The sequence below is a fragment of the Echiichthys vipera genome, assembly GCF_963691815.1.
Source record: "Echiichthys vipera genome assembly, chromosome: 16".
Classification (NCBI taxonomy): domain Eukaryota; kingdom Metazoa; phylum Chordata; class Actinopteri; order Perciformes; family Trachinidae; genus Echiichthys; species Echiichthys vipera.
Genome location: NC_139841.1, coordinates 11,713,136 through 11,728,823, shown reverse-complemented (window position 1 = coordinate 11,728,823; position 15,688 = coordinate 11,713,136). Strand labels below are relative to the sequence as shown.

General features: G+C 39.3%; 1 protein-coding gene across 1 annotated transcript in view; it reads left to right on the top strand.

Annotated features, from left to right (window-relative positions):
- cntfr (ciliary neurotrophic factor receptor) overlaps window positions 1–15,688 on the top strand; it is a 257,452-nt gene that overhangs the window by 199,737 nt on the left and 42,027 nt on the right. The gene's annotated exons all lie outside the window — the stretch shown is intronic.

Below are 15,688 nucleotides of genomic sequence, written 5' to 3'. Positions count from 1 at the left end.
TAGGTTTCCCTCATTCACAAATTCACTTACTCTCTTACATAACACTCTCTCACACTTCTCTCTCTTTTTACCCAGTGGCTAGTACTCATCATGGCACTTTTTTATTTATGACACATTAAGCAAAAATAACCTTAATTCTGTAACACTGCAGGGAGCCTCAACTCTAGCACTGTGTCCTTGTTTACATCAAGGGTTTCTGCCTTGTGTTAATCATTGACTCTTGGTTGTCGTCTGAATAACCTAATTATACCATGTTCTTCTTCAAGGAGACCAAGAGTGAAACAACAACACAGACATTAGGGTCGGTCACGGTTCGGTGTAAGTTGGGTACAAAAACCCAAATGCATAAGAATGTTTCTTTTCATTTATTTAGAACTAACAGAAGTGTAAAACAAAGAAAGACACTATCCTCTTGCTGAGGTCTCAGGTAACTATTTTAATTCTAAAAATAAGGAACATTTCAAACGCTTCAGTATTACACTGTACAAACACTTCCCCAAGGCAATAGCTCACAATAGGCTAAACAACATAAAACCATTGCTTATGCTATGAAAGTAAAGTGCTTAGATACTAAAAAAATAAATAACTAAATAAAACTTTATTTGAATTCAACTTTGTGTATATTTAAACGTCTGGGAATGTGCGTGTGTCCCTTTGGTTCCACATTACGTGTATCAATCTACATAGTGTGTATTCTATGTGTGTCTGTGTGCCATGACCCGTTACCATGACGGTTTGGTACGAACACATGAACCGTTACAGCCCTAATGGACATGTGGTAAAAAAAAATGAATTTATACTATAAAGTAAAAGCATATATCACCCACCTATTTCTATGCACAGTGTATTATGTATATAGTGTGGAGAATGAAGCATCATGAGTGATGCCCAGAGGAGAAGGCAAAGCTCTTTCCAATTTTCCAAGCGAGTGTTTCTCGGGAGATGGAGAGCGAGACTCAGCATGCTCTCATCCTCACTCTTCTTTACACTCTCAGGTAGCTGGCATGGGGCTATTTGTGTGAGTGTGTTTGTGTGTGTGTGTGTGTGTGTGTGTGTGTGTGTGTGTGTGTGTGTGTGTGTGTGTGTGTGTGTGTGTGTGTGTGTGTGTGTGTGGATGGGTGCGCTCTCGTATGCATGCCTGTGGGGCTCACCCACACAGCAGTAAATTCTGTTATCCTTGGGGGTCCGGCTGTGCAAGGATTACACTGGCATCCCACTCTGGTTTTTAAAACACAAACAAACACAGGTACACATGCACACACAGACACAAAATCATGTGCACGACAACACACACAGACGCACATTTCAAAGCATACCTGCACAACACGCACTGTTCTGTACACAAACATAGACACACACCAGCTTGGCTTTGCTCCGGCTTCGCTTTTCAATTTTCAGCTCAATTACATTCCACTGTTACCTATTCTAAACCAAGATCCCTCTTTTCCCTCAGGACACACACACACACACACGCACGCACACACTTATTTAACGGTATTGCATCCCACTTAAGCCCGAGATTGTGTGTCCTCCTCAACTTTCAGTGAAAGTGAGAATCAGTCAGTACTCCGGAGACTTTTAAGAACTTTTTTTTCTGTTTACTCTCTGTAGAAAAGAGGATGTTGAGATTTAACAACGCTGGGTTGTAAAAGCTGTCGCTGATGCTGTATGTAGAATAAATCTTAAAGAACAGGTGTTCAGTTAATAAAATCATAATGCACATAATGCACTAACCCAATTTTTATATGATCACCTATGATTTCTTTGCTTTCAGATCTAAATAGTGCACCAAGAGCGCCCCTTCAAGGCCAGAGTGAAAACTACTGATATTCCAGGAGAAGCATAGATCATAACCCAATATAATTCAAATTAAAAGTACATTTTATGTTTATAACCCACAAAAGAAGAGAAAAAAATCACATGGTACACTGTCAGAATTAGTTTAAAGAAGTACGACAATAAATCTCAGAATGAAAAATATGCTTTTATCTTAGGACTCGTTCATTAAAACAAAGCCATGAATAGAAGTGAAGTGAAGCAACATTTTTCTTTCCTGTCTGCTTTTAATCAAATTCTCATGATGTAGTAAATGCAGCTGCTGTCTCTGCATGGCAACAGAAGTGCATGGTGTCAGTAATCCTGGCAAAATGTAGGCTTATTAGTATATTTCACAACTGTTCTGTTTCAAAAATCAGTTTCAACACCATCATATTACTTCATCGTGCATTTGCTTTTAAATGAGATCAATCGTAGTCTTTTATTAAGGCCTAAGGTCCAAATGTTTGTGCACACACACACACACACACACACACACACACACACACACACTCACACTCCCTGGTCCTAATAGCATTGCAGGCGAGTGTACAAAGAGAACAAACACCCATGTAATGTGGCGGTTCCCTCTCATTGACACTGGGCACTGGAATGCAACACAGGGGGGCTAGGGGACATAGTGTGTGTGTGTGTGTGTGTGTGTGTGTGTGTGTGTGTGTGTGTGTGTGTGTGTGTGTGTGTGTGTGTGTGTGTGTGTGTGTGTGTGTGTGTGTGTGTGCGTGTGTGTGTGTGCCATCCTGTCAGATTAGCCCAATGATTAGCATTACTGAGAACTGACAGCAAGAGGAAGGAACAATGAGTGTCATTTATCCTCTTTTTCTCTCTTTCCCACTCACATTCTTTTTTAGCTCTGTTCCTTGCTTTTAATCTCTGACCCCCTAACCCCTCAACCCCCTTCCCATGTCTCCCTCACTGTCTGCCTGCCTCTCGCTTAAGACTTTTTTTTATTACCATAATGTGTTCAAGATCACACACACACACACACACACACACACATACACTTACAATGACACATGATTCTGCAATCCAACACCATTTAAAACCGTTTGGCTGATAATATATATAACAACAGGTTGCCATCTCAAAGCCCTCTATTATAGTCGAGGCGCCGCGTGCCAATAAAGCTGTTTGTAATCAACTAATGATAGTGAGGGTTGAGGTCGAGGCTGGTTGATACCTATTATTTGAACTCACCGTAGAAAAGGGGGGGGCGGGGAGGAAGGAGAGAGATAGAGAGGGAAAGTGATATAGAAAGCATGATCAGGGAGACATAAGTAAGGAAAAAAGGAAAAAAAAAACTCTGTACACGGTAATTTTATGCATCCTCAATATGTAAGTTAAGGATAAGGAATCAGAATGCATGCATCTAAATAAATTAATCAGTTAGATCACGTAAAGAGACAGACACAGACAAGCAAACAGGAAGAACAGTGTCATCTGACTTACTGCAGTGGTTCCTCAAGATAAATCTGAGGGGTCACAAGATGATCATGAGATCGAAAAGGGAAAAAAACATGCGTCACCTACACAAATTATGTTCATACTTTATCTAATCTTTGCTTATTTACCGCAATACAAGAAAGTAGAAGTAACAACTGTCTTATGCTCGACAGGAAGAAAACTTTGTGGCGTTTGACCGCGGGATCAAAAATAAATACATTTTCTTCACATTTGACGTGAACACGCCATTAGGGATTCAACATATCAGATTAAATTCTTCAGGGAAGAACAAGAAAGACTCACATTTTCTATTTATGGTTAATGTTGGTGGTGTTTTTTTTTTCTTAGATCTCTCCCCAGCTTTGTTCTATCTCAAAATCACCTTCAGGAGTTAGAGTTGGCTGAAGTCAGAGAGGAATAAAAGAAGAGAAATAAATCATCTCCAAAAAAATCTCAAAATTGAGGCATTAGCTTGTGTGTTTGCTTCTCTCTGCTATTGAATCCAAACAGGACTCAGTGGAATGAGGATAGGTGTGATAAGAGCACCACCGTTGTGGTAGTGATTTTGCCAGATTGCTGCTGGGGGAATGAGATAACTATTTGTAGCTTAATTTATCCATGTAGACTGACTCCTGCTTGCTTTATTGCTTCAATTTAGCTCTGCTCCTTGCTTCTTGCCTTCAGGTCTGGAGAGTTAGAGACATTTTCTCTCAAGGACAAGGGAATTGAATTTTATGATTGTGCTATCTGCTTTGGAATCTTCACAGAAGGAAGCATTACCACATATTAGATGAGAGGCATCTTTTATTCTTTACGCTGTCATTTCCTTGCTGTAAAGCTTCCTCTTTGTTGACAAGCAATAAATCACATAGTCAATGCAAAGTGATCTGGTCATTCTTCTCTGAGCTGAAGGGAGTATAAGTTCATATTTCTTGTACATGATGGACATTTTTTTAATTGTTGATACATTCAAGAATATGAGTGCAAAACTATTCCACTGTTGTGCTTTTCATTTAACACAACCCTTAAGATGTATAAAGCACAACCATCATATAATTTACTTTGTTAGTTTATTTATGACAGTTTGCTTGCAATCATGTGTACAGCAGAATCTTTTACACTAACACAATGTAATCATAACACCATGGAGTCTTCCCAAGAAGAACAAAAACATCAGTCATTTCAGCAAGTGGCCAGTAATGACACATTTATGTTGAAGGAACAAAGCCTCTAGCGGCTGTAGTAATCAGGTTATTAAAACGTCCATGCAGGGAGGAGGTTTGGGTGGATGGATGGGTCAACAACGAATGTAAACACAGGAGTCCCCTGTTCTTCTCCTATTCTTAATGACCGAGTGTTTATTATTGTCACCAACATACTGTGATTCAGTGATACACTGTGATACAGATGAGCTGGCAACAGTGGTCTCAGTCACCAGTGAGGAGAGCTGCCCCGCTAAAATCTACCGATTCAGTCAGCGAAAATGGGGATTCAGAATAGTCCGTTCTTTTTAGAAATCAGTTGAAAAAAGCCAATTTCTCATATGAACTCCGGATAACAATCGACAATTAATTGCCAAAATTCCACTCTCACACATGTAGCACATGACAGGAGATTATCTGTGTCAGACACATTCTGACCTACGAGACATACTCAGTTTGGTTCAAACAAGGGGTGGCACCTGGATAGATTGTGCAGGATGAAGGACATGATGCGGTCATGGAACTGGTTTGTAATTTGGTAATAAAGAAGCAGGTCTCTTGCTGTTCCCCCCTGCATACATGCTTGTTGAGAGATGCAATAGTCATATATAAAACCGGGTCAGGCTAAAGCTCCAGCTTTCCCTGTAGATCCAAATGAACTAGCATGCCAAATATAAAATGAACTTGGACTCGTACTCTGCCCTTATCACTCTAAGCATGCACCCCCCCTTTAAAACACAGTAATGAGTTATTGCCTCACCTCCAGCATCATTACTAACTAACTGACACATACATTATGTAAACAGCACTGGTGTTCTTCTGGATACTGATGAGGTGAGAGTCAGTTCAACTCTCTCTCTCAAAGAGTTGAGATCTTCCAGCATGGCTGACTGGGGGCCTTGGTTAGATCTGCTGGTGCACAGCTGGTGTGTGGAGGACCTGATGGAGCTTTAAGTCTCACACAAACATTTCATTAAAATAACATTACAGTACATTACCAAGAATACCTCATATAAAAGCCCCAAGGTGTACAGAAATGCATAAAATATTGTCTCCTTTGTTTATTTTTGTTGCTTGCATACTGTATGTGTGCTCAACCCTGTTCTTTTGTTTTCAGGCAGTCACAGTTTGTGTGTGTGTGTGTGTGTGTGTGTGTGTGTGTGTGTGTGTGTGTGTGTGTGTGCCACTGCCTGTTTGCCCTTTCTTTATCAGTAGATACGTATATCTGAAGGTTTCAGACTGTGCCGAGCGAGCTTTTGTGCCTCCACAGTAATGTGACACCTTTCATAACTCCATAAAGGGAACACGGCGCATGTAAAAAGACAGCACAGAGTGCTCCTGCACAGAGCAGCTGGCTGAATTCACAATAATGGCCTCAAGCATTACAGGCCAGACACTTTTGATTTCTCTCCGTCTCTCTGTCTTCCTGTCTATCTGTCTGTTTGTCTAGCTTTGAATGTGACAGCTAAATTTAAAGAGAGTCAGCAGTTTCAATTCAGACATTTGGGATTTGGGTGGTACCTGCCTGCCTTGTCTATCTATCCAGCTGTCTCTCTTTCTCTCTGTCTTTCTCTGAGTGATGGCAGTTAGCTGGCTCTGCATGTGGCAGAGTGACACCTCTGATTGGTCAATCCCCGCCTGTCACTCATCTCACCATCATAGACACCACAGCAGAGAAGCAATTGTCGTGGCAGTGACACAGCCTCAGGCTATTATTGCCAAGGCGAGACAGAGCTTTACCTCTTAGTGAGACTAGAGACATCTCAACCCAGCAGCTATAACACACTCAAATTTCTACTTTGCCTGGTAAAACCCTACCTACTGCTTCGTAGTACTGACTGATTCACACTGTTTTGGTTATAAAATGGCAATTTCTATTTCCATTAGAGTACTAGCATTAAGCTGACCACAATAGCTTTCATCCTTGTTCCTTCCCTTTACCTAGAACTTTCTTTCCAACTGTAGTATGATGTAGACATACTTTACCCTCACTTTGTTTCAGTGTGGCTGTTATTGAGGTGGTACTGAGGCAGAAAAAAAGCCCAAAGAAAGATTGTGTTTCTTCCGTTAAGTAGAATAAAATGTTGAGGATTTGACCCACACCTGACACGTGGCAAAGGGAAGAGCAGAGGGAAATAATTGGTCTGCCCTCTATCTTCCACTTGGAAAGGGAAGGATGATAACTATTGATGCCCTAGGTTTTGAGTGTCACCCTGTGTTACTTACAATGTGGCACGGTGCTAGACTCCATCCTGTTAGCCAAAGTGTTTGACCTGCCGCAGTGCCCCTGACAAAGGCAATTAAGCTTTAACCAGGCTGTGTTCTGAGGGATTTCAAGACCACCGGATCCTTCTCAGATGATTTTGTTTGCTTTCATTCATCCTTGTGATGGCTGGCGCTAGGTCTTTCTTCACGCATGTGACTAAAAAAGGGATTTAAACTTAAGTGCGGAGAAAGGTCCAGGTATGTGAGACTACAGCTTGAAATATGCAATACCCATTTTCACTAAGAAGATTACTTTTCAATGAATGAATAACTTATAAGTGGCACTGTGCTCTTCCTCAACTTCCCTGGCAATCTTCACTGCACAGTCGAGACAAATAATAATGAAATATGGTAAGAATGAAGTAGCATGAAAGGAATGCCTGCCCTCTGGTAAGCTTCCTGATTCAATGCTACTAGTTTGTGCAGAGGCCTGGGGCAAGTTAAGCACATGCAGGAGGACCAAATCACATACAAAGATCAATATAAAATAAGAATACGACAATACAGTAAATGCATTAATGTTTCTGAAAGAGTTTTAGCTTATTGGTGTGTTTTTTTGTTTTAACTTATTCTACATAGAGACTGTCATTACCTGCATTAGAATGTGGAACAGTCATTACCATGAATATTAAATAATATGGATAAAGAGAAAGAGGCATAAAAAGCAAAAAATGAGTGGAATTAATTGGAAAATGGAAGGGACTGAGAAGGGGGGAAGCAAAGAAAGACACTGGGCAGTGAAAGAATTTGCTCTCCTGCTAAGAAATAAAAGATGTCTCTCCAAAAAAAAAAAAAATCAAATTCAGCTTCTCATGCTGCAGTCTGGACTTTGCAGCGTTGTTTTTACATGCAATATTAAACGGCAAACAGTATGCAATGATTATTCATGAAGCCGTTTTTGGGTAGTGAAAAGTTTTGTGTTAAAAACTCACTACACTACACTGCACACACAAACTGACACAAAGAGTTCAAGAGTCCTTGGTCACGAAACCTATTTGTTCATCTCATAACACCTTCTCCATCAGATGTTTTGCGTGAAGAAGGGAGCAGTTGAGAAGTCAAAACAAGTGCTTGAGGGTGAGATTGCAATTCTAGGTGAGAAGCCGCTTGGCACTCTTATTTCCTGTGAAACATGCGCTGTTATTCCCGAGCTTTGAGAAAGATTTGTGATGTCAGGTGGATAAGTGAGCATGTATTCGTATGAAAGGGAGCGAGAGACAGGCCAAGGGGGGGAGGGCAATCTAAGTGTCCAGGTATAATGATCGTTTTCCTGTGTCTGACCTCTAGCGCTGTGGAGGTGAATGCAAAGCTTTCAACAACTGCTTTCCTTTGTACCTCATTGCAGTCCTTTTACTGTAAAGGATATTTCTGGTTTATTACAGCTTAGATCTTATGTTTCTAGATTACGCCATCATTTTTTATTTTGGTTATGAGACATTGATTTCATGTTTTGTCTTCTCAGATTTTTTTAACTTAAGGTCTTATTTATCACCCTACATCCCAGAGTTTGTTTTCCTCTCTCTCTCTCTCTCTCTCTCTCTCTCTCTCTCTCTCTCTCTCTCTCTCTCTCTCTCTCTCTCTCTCTCTCTCTCTCTCTCTCTCTCCCTCTTACTTATCAACTCCTGATGCTCTCATAAGGTATTCATCCTCCCTTCATTCATTCATCTCTCACACACGGCTGTTTTCAATTGGCCCAGAGACATTCCTGAAATGCCAGAGCATCATTGTTTTGTGCAGTTTGTGTGTGTGTGTGTGTGTGTGTGTGTGTGTGTGTGTGTGTGTGTGTGTGTGTGTGTGTGTGCACTCGCTGCCCCTCTGTTCACTCCTTCGTGTAGAAAAGCAGCTCTAGACCAGTGACTAGTAGGGATACAGAGAGAGAGAGTAGATGGGAGGTTGAGAAGAAGATACAGAAAAAAGTAGAAAAGGAGAGAAAAGAGTGCTTTGTGTGCATTCGTTTCAATTCTTATGCCCTGAGTCAGTAATTTTATTCAGTAATTGTTCAAACACAACCGGAAGTTCTGTATAATCAAATAGCATTGTAATAAAGGGCACACCCACTCACAAATACACAAAGAGCACACAGTATATGTTTGCTTTGCCCTGTTGAGTACAGCCAAAGCTAAGCTTCTACAAATGAAAGGTATAGGTATTGTTTGGGTTTTTGGAAGTGGGGTTGTATCATCCATAATACAGTAGATTGCAGTTGGCAACCCCCCAGTTTTGAGAAGCAGGCAGGAGTTTGTTGTTGTGTGACTGTGATGTGATTCCCAAATGGGGGTACTTGTACCCCAGAGGGTACTTCTGCAGTTGCCGGGGGATAAGTTTAAAGATATATGATATGTTTATATGTTATATTAATATTAATAATAAATAGTTAGCAAGTGAGCAAAGATGTTTAAAAAGGTAGCTAAATTAATGACTAAAAGTTCAATAATTAGCTTGAAGTATTGGATCATTAAAATAGTTAAAAGTTATGGATAAATGGTTGAAACGGTGAGCTAAAAGTGATGAATAAATGATTGAAATAGTTGGATAAAGTGATGGATTAATTGTTGAAATAGTTAGATAAAAGTGATGGATTAATTGTTGAAATAATTAGATAAAAGTGATGAATAAACAATTGAAACATTCAGCTTCACTCCAGGAAGTATTAGGAAAAGAACCTCATACAACTCCAAAAAATCTAAATGTTTCCTTTACAGGCACTCTTTAGATGCATTTATCAGAACTTGGCAAACTTTTAATGAGACATTAAAGTCCACACTTAAACATCAAATTGCATATTCACAAAACAGTAAAAACATCTCACACAGTCACTTATAAATGCGTTCATGCTTCGGGGTAGTTTCAGAGCAACGGATAAAATTATTACACCACAATTACATTACCGTTACCGACAGCTGGTCTGGACAAAAAGGCTCCACAGTGTCTCTGACTTTGTCTCTCTTTGACTTGTCCTACAGTTGTATTTACATTCCTCCTTCTCCCATGACACATGACTAAGCTAATCTAAAATGCAGTGAGCCCGGCATTGGCAGGCCGAGTCAAGCAGAGACCAAAGCCATCTGCCTAAATGAGTTATGCCATTCAGAGCGGCACTGACTCAAAGAAGATCCAGATCTTCTAATATGAAAAATGTGATTTATTTTCCACCAAATAAGATTTGCATGATAGATAGACAGACTGACTAATAGACGGAAGGATTTGTTGGCTATAGTCAGACCTTTGGTCTGTTATTCTGACACTTAACAGTATTTAGCAAAAAAATGTTCGGATTGAATCCCTGAAAACTGAGTGAAAGCATGAATATAGATTCTGACCCAGGAAAGTTTTTTTTGTCAAGGCTAAAGATTCTCCTGACTGTTTGAAAATCATTAGCCAAATATTTTGTATTAAAAAAGAGTGAATGAATGGAGAAATATGAAGAAAAGGCATTCATCCATGTTGTCATAGCAAGAAAACCCACTACAAACACACACACACAGAAAGACTTGAATGTGCGCACACACATAGGGATGTGGACAAACACACACAAAGCAACAGGGAGGCTACTACAACCAAATAGCAATTACTACAGCGTCTGCAGCCTAGCAACCAGGGCCGCTGGATGTCATTGTTCTTCATGACATTTGTGTGTGTGTGTGTGTGTGTGTGTGTGTGTGTGTGTGTGTGTGTGTGTGTGTGTGTGTGTGTGTGTGTGTGTGTGTGTGTGTGCGCGTGCGTGCGTGCGTGCGTGCATGCGTGCATGTGTGTGTGTGTGTATGCACGCCCTCCTGTAACAAAAAAGGTTCCTCTTTTGCGAAACTCATGATTTTTGCGTGACAGGTTTTGAATAGTGGGACAGAAGATGAAAAAGGGGCTTTATTAGAATATGAGAGAGATTGAACTATGTTATATATAAATTGACAGTTTTTAGTATACAATATTTAGTTATTTATGATACTTTTGTATACTAAAAGCTGTGAATTTCTCCTCCTGTAAAATATAATATGTAACCCAATGTGATATGATCAGCTTCCAGAGTACGCTCTGCCGCTCCAAGAGCATTGTGCTCCTGATGCTCTAGTCTCGGCCTGGAGTGACTATTTAAGAACGCACCCATAGTTGCACTTGGACTATTTAGTTCTTGTGGGGTTTTTTTGATACACTGGAAGTAATGTGAGCATAGTCACATAGTCTGCAGAGCCATCTCAGCCATGGCAACAGACTTCTCCGTGGGATAGTTTTTCCCGGTGGCAGCAGTGCTTTGGTGGAAGTTGCACAGAGTGGATTCATTAAAAATGAAAAGACTACTTTGGACTTAGGGTGAAAAAACATTAGTTGACATAGTAAATTTATTAATATTACCGAAATCCTATCAGCAACACATTATATTACTGCAAAAAGTATTATATTACTGCAACACATTGCTTTTAAAACACTTTACCCACAACACTGCTCAAAATGAGATGTTCCAACTTCCATTTCACTGTTTCGTAAAGAGTGAAAGAGCAGTGTATAGCATGACATATTGAAATAAAAAGAACATAGAATTTTAGACGAGTGTCTGATAGCCTGCATTTTTTAAAAACAAAAGTATGCTTTAAATCCAGCAACCAAACTGAGCCAGTATATATTTTACTGCTTCGGTTTGCCATGTGTTTTTTTTTTTAATCAATTTTAAGAGATTCAAACAGAACATTTGCATGCAAGTGTTCGACAGAAAAGGTGTCTCTTTTCTTTTCTCTTTTGTTGGTCTCATTAAGATTTATGAGCCACAGACTATAGTAACTTCAGTCTCAGTTCTGACCTATTACCATTTAAAAGTAACCCTACTAACCACCTCAGTAGTGCGCACATGCAGGTGTGTGTTTCATGAGGCTAACAAAGAGCATGTTCAAAATCAAATTCAGTGTTTAGCAATTCAAACCAGATGATGAAAGCACACAAATTCAAATAACATTTATTCATGGGCTGTGTCCTGTCTGCCACTGATTCAGGCGGGGTGGTTCACCAATAATGAACAACATGCAGTCTAATTTTAATTAAAAATTATTGTTTTAGTTTCTTTAATATTCAAACTGTCTTTGTTCTCTGTTTTGTCTACAGATATATTATCTTTTACTCTGTCCTCTTACTGTTTCAACATTTATTTTTATTAGATGCTGAAAAAGCTTTTGATGTTTTATTGTTTCAACTGTGCGACAACTTTTTTTTGCATGTGTGCGTGTTGCGTGTGCAAAAGTTGTTCAAGGGCAGATTAGTATCCTGCTAAAAGAATGCAGCCTTGTCTCATTTCCTCTGCATTTGGTCATGTGTTTCCTTTACTCTTATCAGATATTTTCATTTCTATCCTGCCCTTATTTACCCCCTCTTTCCTCTGACATTTCATGCGTTGTCATTGCACTAAGAACTCTATTTCTTGTAAAGCATTGTCCTAATTATTACTTTATTGTGTTCTATTTTTTTGTTCATTCGGCTTCAAAGCAGCACTGATCGTTGGAAACTGTGCAGAAGTTCCCTGTAGTCCCCCTGAATACTTAAAGGTAAAAAAAAAATCAAAAAAAAAAAAAAAAATTTAATATCAGCAATCCAGATCTTAATCGTAATATTCAATACTAAGGACATCCAAATAGCTTTCATTGGTTTTAGTTACATTCATCAAGACCTCCCATTTTTTGATTTGTCCTTACTTTTCTCTGCTTGGCTTTTAAACCGTGAAGAACAGCTGGCATTTAGATGTCAACATCTGTCTCCTTGTACACATACACCCTTGTGTTATGGGGTTCATTTAGTATTGATGGTTCCGATCACGTTCCCCTCCTAGCAAACTACACACCTCAGTCCCCTTGGAGGAGCCCTAGAGTAAAAACTGACCTTCTAGGTGTCTCAGCGGTGGTTTGATTGACACCACTCACGCCTGGCAAAATGAACTAAATTAAAGGAGTAAACACTCCAGAGTGCAAATAAACCACTCCAAACACGGCTACTGTGAACACACAATAATGCATATCCTCTTCAAGCCTGTATTCCTTCACCATTCTGCTATTTTGTTCTTTCTTTTTTTGTCTTTTAGCATTTTCTCTGCTCCTGTTTTCTCCCTCTAAAACTGTGATATTTAGTTGTCGTGGAACTTCTCCAAGTTTTTCATAAACTGGTTTGATTGATTAGGGCTAATTCTACAAAGCCGATAGGAATACCTGCAACTCTGATTGTTTGTTTGTGTGTGTGGGTATGTTTGTGTTTGACATTGTGTGTGTGTGTGCATGTGTGTGTGTGTGTGTGTGTTTGTGTGTGTGTGTGTGTGTGTGTGTGTGTGTGTGTGTGTGTGTGTGTGTGTGTGTGTGTGTGTGTGTGTGTGTGTGTGTGTGTGTGTGTGTGAGCTTTCAGATGAGGAGCCAATTGATTGAGATGGCCCCAATTAGTCTCTGTGATTAATTGAGTGTGATTGGATGTCGGTCCTGGCACCTCATCGTCGATGTTATTGACAGGCAAATTAGTTACCGTGGTGACCGCTTAAACACAGCTGATTGTGTATGACTCTGAAATAACCCCATACCAGCCAATTAGGCCTACCTCTTGCTTGTGGGCGTGTATGTGTGTGTGTATTTCAAATACACCTTGAGGGTTGTTCCAGAGATGTGTTGATATCACAATAAACAACTAATTTGACAGGATGCTGCTACAATATGTGAACATGTTTTTATTATGAATTAATCTAAACCGAGCAGTCATAAACAAAAACAAAGGATTACTCAAATTGATGTTTTGTATTAAGAAAATTAGAATTAATCCAAGAGGGAAATTTTAGCTGTAGTAAGCTGACAGATAAGGGGCCGCACCACATTTACAAAGTGCAGAAAAAAAAGAAATATATATATATATATATATATATATATATATATATATATATACTGTATGTATAATGAATAATGTCTGAAAGTGGCCGTAAAAATAATTCACTCAATAACCTTCACTGATTAGGTAAATACCTGAGAAATCATGGATAAACCTGGCACTGGAGATTTTTTGAGCTTCAAAAAGAAAACACATGCAGAAGCAATAGTGGCACTTATATGTGATGAAGTGAATTATTGTCCATCTGCTTTTTGCAACTCCCTCTCTTCTGAGGGTATGCTTTTCTGATTGTGCTGTTTTCCTTCACTGTTCATTCTTTCCTTCAGTGAAACAGTTTTCTCTTGCTGCTTTTTGCCACAAAATACATGTTTCTGATTGACTATCAGGATTTCTCCGGTCTACATTTTTAAGTTACTTTAAAAATGATTTGATTAGGATAGGTTATAAAACTACATTGTTAGGTATAGGTAACAAAACTGCAGAGGTGTGCAAGCATTCATACCAAAACAACAATTTAGCTTCTTCAAACGTACACTATGTGCAAAGTTTTCAGATGAAAATCCATTGTCAAAAGGTGTGAACTAATTTTCCAAGGTCACATATCTAGAAATCTCCATTGCTGCCTTATCTAATGTTATGTGAAATATTCCATTTCTCTCCATGCTGCTTAAAGCAGGTAAAGACCCCTCTTTTTTAACATTGCTCTTTAAAATTATCACTTTTTTTTCTGGTCACACCCTGGAAGACCCCTTCTTAAAAAACATTGGGAGCTATTGTTTTTCCCACAGGGGAGAGAGATCCTGCCCGACTGAGCAGCTCATGCAGTTTTTCCCATGTCTGCACTGAACTGACCCATTGAACTCTGGTGTGCATTACTAACTGAATGAAGAATTAAGAACTAAGTATAGTTGTTGCGTTCAGTCAAACTAACATATTAGGATTAAATATTACTGACCGTCTGATATCCAGTATTTATTGATGAAAGTTCTGTGCCAGCCCCATCTTGTCAGGGATATTCTGCAGCAACTCTGACAAATAAAGCACCATGTGTGAAATGAAAAAGCTGTAGTTTGGATCAAGAAAAGATAAAGAAGAAGTTTGCAAACAGAAAACACACTGGAGGTGTAAAAATTACATACATAAATGTGTTTTTGGGATGCCACACTGTACTGTACTACTGCATGTTACGCACAGTAGAGATAACAAGGGTAAAAGGGTAAAAAGCTTTCGGGAGAAAGAGGGAGTGGTAGACGTGTGCACGGTTGACTAGCCGTGAAGAAAAGACCCTAATCTTGGAGGAGGCCAGAGTTGGCGCAACATCACTTTTTCAGGCCAACCTCTTTTATTCTTCTTTTGCTCTACCATTCCAATATCCTTCCTTTCTCCACACACCATCATCCCTCACTCCCTCCCAGCTTCTTCACTTTTTTTCCTTCCACTGTCTGCCCAATTTCTGCAGATATGTTATTTCACCTTCTTTGGATGAATACCATCAATCGAAGTGATTTTTCTGTTATTATTTTCTCAAGTTGCAAAGACAAAAGCACACAGAAAGTATTCAAAAACTGCGCCTTAATAACCCTTATCTATATGGGGAGGTCTATATAAGGTGAATACATGTATATTCAGACACGATGGGAAAAAGAACATGTTTTTTGAACATTAAAGCATGTGATCATGTTTAAGTAGAAACACAAAAAAGAAGTATGAAGTGGGACCTTTAAATAATTATTGAATTATTAGAGATTGCTTGTCCTGGGTCATATATTTCCCACTACAAGATGTTCAGTTCACTGTTTCATGTACATCCAACACTCAGACAGCTAAAGGGTAAATGTTTCCCCTCAGTCACAGCATGTAACACTGCTGTAACCACTGAATAGAACTAGAGGAAGCAGATATATATAATCATGCAGAGTGATTGAGTGAGCAGGGCTGATACATTGAATTGAATCTGCTATTGAACCTGACCTGCCATTTTAATAACAACATGGTCTCTCAATGTAATCGACAAAATGTATCAGATTTAACAGTTTATAGAAAACATGTGATACTGTGAAACCTAAAATAAGTTGTCTCAGTCTGCTCGTATATACACAATCTTAATT